General features: G+C 43.3%; 1 pseudogene; it reads right to left on the bottom strand.

Moving 5' to 3' along the window:
* Positions 1–2,023: 2,023 nt before the first annotated feature.
* On the bottom strand, positions 2,024–5,537 carry LOC114202000 (putative olfactory receptor 2W6 pseudogene; annotated as a pseudogene).
* Positions 5,538–6,659: the final 1,122 nt, after the last annotated feature.

The following is a 6,659-nucleotide window of genomic DNA, read 5'->3' on the forward strand; positions in this document are numbered from 1 at the left end:
TATCATATGGTTTCACTTATTTGTGGAACATCAGGAATAACATGGAGGACATTAGAAGAAGGAAGGGAAATATGAGGGGGGGGAATCGGAGGGAGAGATGAACCATGAGAGACTGTGGTGGGGGGATTGGTTAGCCCGGTGGTGGGTATTAAGGAGGGCATGTGCTGCATGGAGCACTGGGTGTTATATGAAAACAATGAATCATGGATCACCACATCAAAAACTAATGATGTACTGTTTGGTGACTAACATAACATAATAAAATTAAATTAAATTTTAAAAAATCATTATAGAGGAACAACTGCCAAAGGAATATTTTCTTAACTTGACTGAGAGGATTTGAATAACTAAAGAAAATATTAATGTGTCAAAAAGAATAAGGGAGAATCATAGTGGGCAAGAGTTGATCTTACTATTCAAGCTCTAAGTAGAGAAGGTTGTTTGAATCTTTTTTGTTTTTATTAAAAGCAGGTCAGACAGAGAAAGGAAAATATCATAGGATTGCATTTGTCAGTGGAATCTAAAAATCAAAACAAATGAACAAAGAAAACAGAAACAGATTCATAAATACAGAGAACAAACTTGTGGTTGCTAGAGGGGAGGTTGGTGGGGGGAATGGGTGAAATAAGTCAAGGGGATTAGGAGGTACAAACCTCCGGTTATAAAATAAATAAATCATGGGGATGAAAAGTACCACAGGAAATAAACTCATTTCATGTGTGTGGATGCTCTGCTAGTGATTTTCATGTCACAGAGCCTCAACAAAGAGAATAAAGATAAAAGGACCGGCATTTGGGACAATAAACAAAATTTCTTCCATCTTTTATTTCCAAGATGATGCTACCTGGGTGATTTCTTGAGCTTAAAATGGAAACTTAAATGTTCTTTTTTTTTTAAAGATTTATTTATTTACTTTAGAGAGAGAGAGTGAGCATGAGTGGGGGTAGGGGCAGATAGGGGCAGAGGGAGAGAATCTCAAACACATTCCCCACTGAGTGTGGAGCCCAATGCAGGGCTAATAACTCTGACATCATGACCTGAGCCAAAATCACGAGTCAGAGGCTTACCCAACTGAGCCACCCAAGCGCCCCTAAATGTTCTTTTTTAATCATAAAGAAAGGCCACATATGGCTACTAAAGAGTTCAAAATTTAAATGCACGGAAGCTAAAATCACAAGAGGTATCTGGCTCCCCACTCAGCAGGGAGTTTGCTTCTCCTTCTCCCTCTACCCCTCTTCCTTCTCATGCTGTCTCTCTCCTTCAAATAAATGAATAAAACCCTTAGAAAGAAAGAAAGCAAATGAGCAAAAGGAGAAAGAGAAAGGATAAAAGTGACAGAGAGAGGGGGCAGCAAATCAAGACTCTTGACTATAGAGAACACAGTGATGGTTACTGGAGGGTAGGTGGGGGGGACAAGTTAAATAAGGGATGCGGAATGCACTTGTGATGAGCATCAGGTGTTGTATGGAATTGTTGAATCACTATATTGCACACATAAACTAATATTACACCATATGTTAACTAACTGGAACTAAAATAAAAATTTAAAAAGCCAAATAACAAAAAACAAAAATAGGAAACTCCTCACTTAAGAAGAAACAACCTACATCCAGGCAGAGTCCTATAATTTGACTGATGTTGTTTTGCCCATCTCTGAAAAACCACCATAGTCATAAATAAAGGAGCTCCAAGAGGAGGCTGCTGGTGTTGTCTTATTTTTATTTGACATCTCATGACTTAATCTGCAGACTGTGTGCTTTGAATTAGTACTCCTTGTCCCCTGCAGTTGTGGATGAAGCCCAAAGATGGATAAAAGGCAAGTGTAGGAGAGATTTCCTAAAATAGATGCCTTTAAACTGAAGAAAACTACTTCACATCCAGAGAGCTGGGGATGAGGTCACACTCAAAATCGTCATGCCCAGCTGTGTTCCCTCTACTCTGAAAGTTTGCTCTCCACATCGTCACATACATATCAAATAGAGAGACTCCAGAACATCCTCCATCACCCCAGCATTCCTCTCCCTCAGGCTTCCCTGGCCCCCTTCTCTCCCCTCAGGAGCCTCTTTATCACCCCCTTTACATCCTTGTTCCTCAGAGTGTAGATCAAGGGGTTGATACTGGGAGAGACAATGGTGTAGGAGAGGGTGAGGAACTTGCCTTGGTCTTGGGAATAGCTATTGGCTGGCTGCAGGTACATGTAGATGATGGTCCCGTAGAAAAGGGAGACCATGGTTAGGTGGGAAGAGCAGGTATTGAATGCTTTCTGGCACCCAGTGGCTGACTTGATCCTCAGCACAGCAGCAGCAATCATGCCATAGGAGATGAGGATCAGGCAGAGGGGCACCAGGAGAAGGGCGACACCCAGGGCAAAGGCAAATGCTTCCACAAACATGGTATCTTCACAGGACATGGTAATAAGAGCAGGCATCTCACACAGAAAGTGGTCCAGCGTGTTGCACCCACATTGGGAGAGTTGCATTATCTGGGGACACATGACAAATGAGTTTAGAAAGCCACAGAACCAGGACACAGTCACCAGCTGCAGTCAGAGACGTGGGTGCATGACCACAGTGTAGTGCAGCGGCTGGCAGACGGCCATGTAGCAATCATACGACATGACAGCCAGGAGAACACACTCAGTTGAGCCCAACACCATGTAGATATAGAGCTGGGCCACACAGCCATGGTAGGAGATGTTCTTCTCTGGACCCCAAAGGTTCCACAGCAGCTGGGGGACAATGCTGGTTGTAAAACAGAGGTCCAAGAAAGAAAGATTCCCAAGAAAGAAGTACATTGGTGTGTGGAGCCTGGCATCCATGATTGACAACAAGATGATGGCAGTGTTGCCCACAAGGGTCAGGATGTAGAAGACCAAGACAAAAGCAAAGAGAATTATCTCCAGTCGAGGGTGATCAGAAGAGCCCAGCAAGATGAATCCTTGTTGGTAGTTGTTATTGTGGTTTCCCGTAGTCTTCACCAGCTGTCATGGAAACACACAAGCAAGTATTGGATAAGACAGCAAATGAAGATGCTGCCCAGCACTCTCCAGTTTCCATGTGTGGGTCCATGAAGTTAGGAGAGTCATTTGCTCTTCCACACTTTCCTAGCATACACTTATTGATACCTATTGTATGCAAAGTAGTGTGTCTGATTCTCCTGGAAGGAAGAGGAGGCTAACTGAGAAGTTACCCTCCTTGGTGAATGATTGTAAATAATAAGAAAGAAAGGAGGAAGTAAAAGTTCTCTAAAAGATTTGTTAAAAAGGTGAATGTGCTTCAAATTATTCCCAATTGATCAGAGAAGCCCCTATAGAAGAGTTTAGGTTCAGGGACACTGCTGTACCTGAGAGGGTGTATTTTTTTTTTTTGGTTGTTTTCCAAATAACAACTAAGAATTTTACCTGTGGCAGATTGAGCAAAATGTTTCTAGAAGAGAAAGTAGTACTTGCATAGACACAAAGAACCAAACTCATGGATGGCATCCAGGGAGTTCACAAATATGCATGTCACACAATTCCTTAACAACACATAATTTTATTGAGATTAAATGCAATACCATTTGACACTCACTATCAGAAAGAGTTGAGATGATAGACTGTACTCTGTCTCTGTAAAAGGCACATCTACACATGTGTGTCCTGATATGCAGTTCCTCTCTCCATGCCTTGGCTTCTCCTGGTGCACGCTGGAAAGTAGGCTAGATCCTGTCACACCCCCACCCAGACCTCAGGGCTCTACAGGACTGGTGGCATCAGCACAGTCCCTGAATATTCTCAGCTCTACATGTTTCCCATAGCTCATAGCAAGCGCTTTGCTGGGGTTCAGCCTTATAGCACTAGAGTCCACCAGGCTCGTATCAGCTGTGGGGATGGAAAATGCCAATAGCCATTAAGAAATGGCTTTGTGCATCCTGCACGGAGGAAGCTGCAGGAACAAGAATATGGAAATATTCTGCAGTGTGTGTCTGTCTCTATGTGGCTGCTGTCAGCACCTGTCTAGCGTGACTGTGAAGAATTTATGAACTGTACCCAGCTGGGTTCTGCAAGTCCCCAATTACTGCTCCAGGCATAGGACCCCCAGTGAAGACACAGAAGGGGGTGGAGAATGAGGAGAAGCAGCTAGCCAAGAACCAAAGACTGCGTGACCTCACTGTGTGAACAGAGTACTCGGAGAGAGACAATCCCACACACACTCTGCTGGTGTTGGCTGGGAAGAATCACTTGCATGTCTGTATCCACAGACCTGTCATGGCTTTCATCCAAGCTCAAGAGAGTCCCATGAGTGGCAAGGAGAAACTCAACACAAATTGCTTAGCAACATGCATCACTGAGGGCCTGACTCAGCAAAATTGCAAAGTTATCACATTTATTTCTTTATAATATATTTATTCTTTATTCTAGGTGACATTTCTCAAAGCTATTCCTTCATTGCAAGGTGACCTGATGCTCATTCTCATGTCCAATATCCAGAGGCTGTCCTCTGTGTCAGCCCACAGGTATTTCAAGTATAAATTACATACTTGTTTTTTTCATGGGCGTTAGCTCATATCCTTAGTCTGAACGATGAAACGGAGCTGCTGGAAATGGAAACTTAAAAGGGATAGTGCTATTCCAAAACTTGTAGTCACTTTGTGAGCACATGACATTACAAGTCTATACCAATTTTGACAGCTTTGGCCTAAAGGTATGAAGCTGGATTGACTCGTTGGGCTGGATTCTCTGACCAACTCTGCACCAGCACTTGGAGGAGAACCTGCTGAATGATATTCTGTGCCCTCTAAGTGGGACTTCACACCAAGCAGTAGAGCTATTTTTTGTCTATCCTAAAAGCCATCATTCTTTCCACACTTACAATAGATCAGATCTTTCCCAGAGTTTCTGCACCTACAGTTCTAAGCCATGGTTAGAGCAGCCCTGCAAGGTGGGCAGGCCTAGAATCTCGGTGTTAGGGAGGCCCATAATGCTAGTCCTACCTGTTAGTTCAAAGTTCCCACTCTTTCTCCCGCCCCTGTTCTCATCATTTTAAACTTGTTTAAAGGTGGTCATTTCCTCTTGCTTCTTCCACTAATCTGCACAGGGTCTAACAATAAAGGCCTAACAAAAAATCCATCATTATGGAGAAAATCCTGTGATCATTCTCAGCATTGCTGGGGAAGCCTTGCAATGCTTGATTGGTCACTGTGCCAAAAGAGAATGACACAGAAGTGTTCTGTTCATTGGGGAAATCAGAAAAGATGATCTGATGTGTGTGCATCAAGATCAGGGGATGGCTTCGGATTGGCCCAGCTAGGAATGGGGAAGCAAGTATAAGGTACTCGCTCCTTTTCTACTTGTCATAGATCCACTTGTTCAAATTTGGTGCATTCAATCATTTCTGAATTGGATGCAATAACTCCGTTCCAAACTGGAGTTAATGTGCAAAGTGGGATTGAGAAACCTCATTCAGGTGCCCTAATAGATATAAACCTTAATAGAACTAGCACACAAGACAATTACAGATCCACATACAAAGGACTGGAGATACAGGACTGAAGCTCATCCTACCGCAAACCTCCTTTCCATGTCCTCACACTTGTTTTTCCCAGATTCTGTTAGCTCTCCTTACTTCAATCCCAGAGATCAGCCAGGAGTTTTCTTGGGGAGAAGGCAACTAATTCTGCTCCCTTCTAGTTTCTGGGTCTTCCAGAAGAAATTCTAACAAAAGCTCTGATGAGGGATTGAGCACAGAAATAAGGTCTGCCCCATCGAAGTGGTAATGAAACTTTAGGTAGGGCAGCATGGATGCATAGCTGACGATGGGCTGAAGCTCTCCAGACCAACCTGAGGGGCATCTCTTCTGCAGCTCAGGGCCTGGGCAAAGGGAAGGGGGATGGGAGTGGCAGAGTGCCACATTTCAAATCAGCATGTTTTATGTCGCACACATAGATACAGGTACCCTAGGGCTAAGGAGATGGCAGGTGACCCCTGGGGAGAAAGGGAAGCACACTATTTCTAAGAGCTTTAAGAATTTACCTAAGTGTCATTTTTTTTTAATTTTTTTATTGTTATATTAATCACCATATATTACATAATTTGTTTTGGTGTACTGTTCCATGATTCATGGTTTGTTCATAACACCCAGTGCTCCATGCAGAATGTGCCCTCCTCAATACCCATCACCAGGTGAACCCATCCCCCCACCCTCCTCCCCTCTAGAACCCTCAGTTTGTTTTTCAGAGTCCATCATCTCTCATGGTTCGTCTCCCCCTCTGACTTACTCCCCTTCATTCTTCCTCTCCTGCTATCTTCTTCTTTTTCTTTTTTCTTAAAATATGTTGCATCATTCGCTTCAGAAGTACAGATCTGTGATTCAACAGTCTTACACAATTCACAGCGCTCACCGTAGCACATATCTTCCCCAATGTCCATCACCCAGCCACCCCATCCCTCCCACCCCCAACCACTCCAGTAACACTCAGTTTGTTTCCTGAGATTAAGAATTCCTCATATCAGTGAGGTCATATGATACATGTCTTTCTCTGATTGACTTATTTCACTCAGCATAACACCCTCCAGTTCCATCCACGTCATTGCAAATGGCAAGATCTCATTCCTTTTGATGGCTGCATAATATTCCATTGTGTATATATACCACTTCTTCTTTATCCATTCATCTGTCGAT

Source organism: Eumetopias jubatus, unplaced genomic scaffold (assembly GCF_037043125.1).
Source record: "Eumetopias jubatus isolate StellerSeaLion01/CBP00866 unplaced genomic scaffold, mEumJub1_p1.0 scaffold_30, whole genome shotgun sequence".
Taxonomy (NCBI): Eukaryota; Metazoa; Chordata; class Mammalia; order Carnivora; family Otariidae; genus Eumetopias; species Eumetopias jubatus.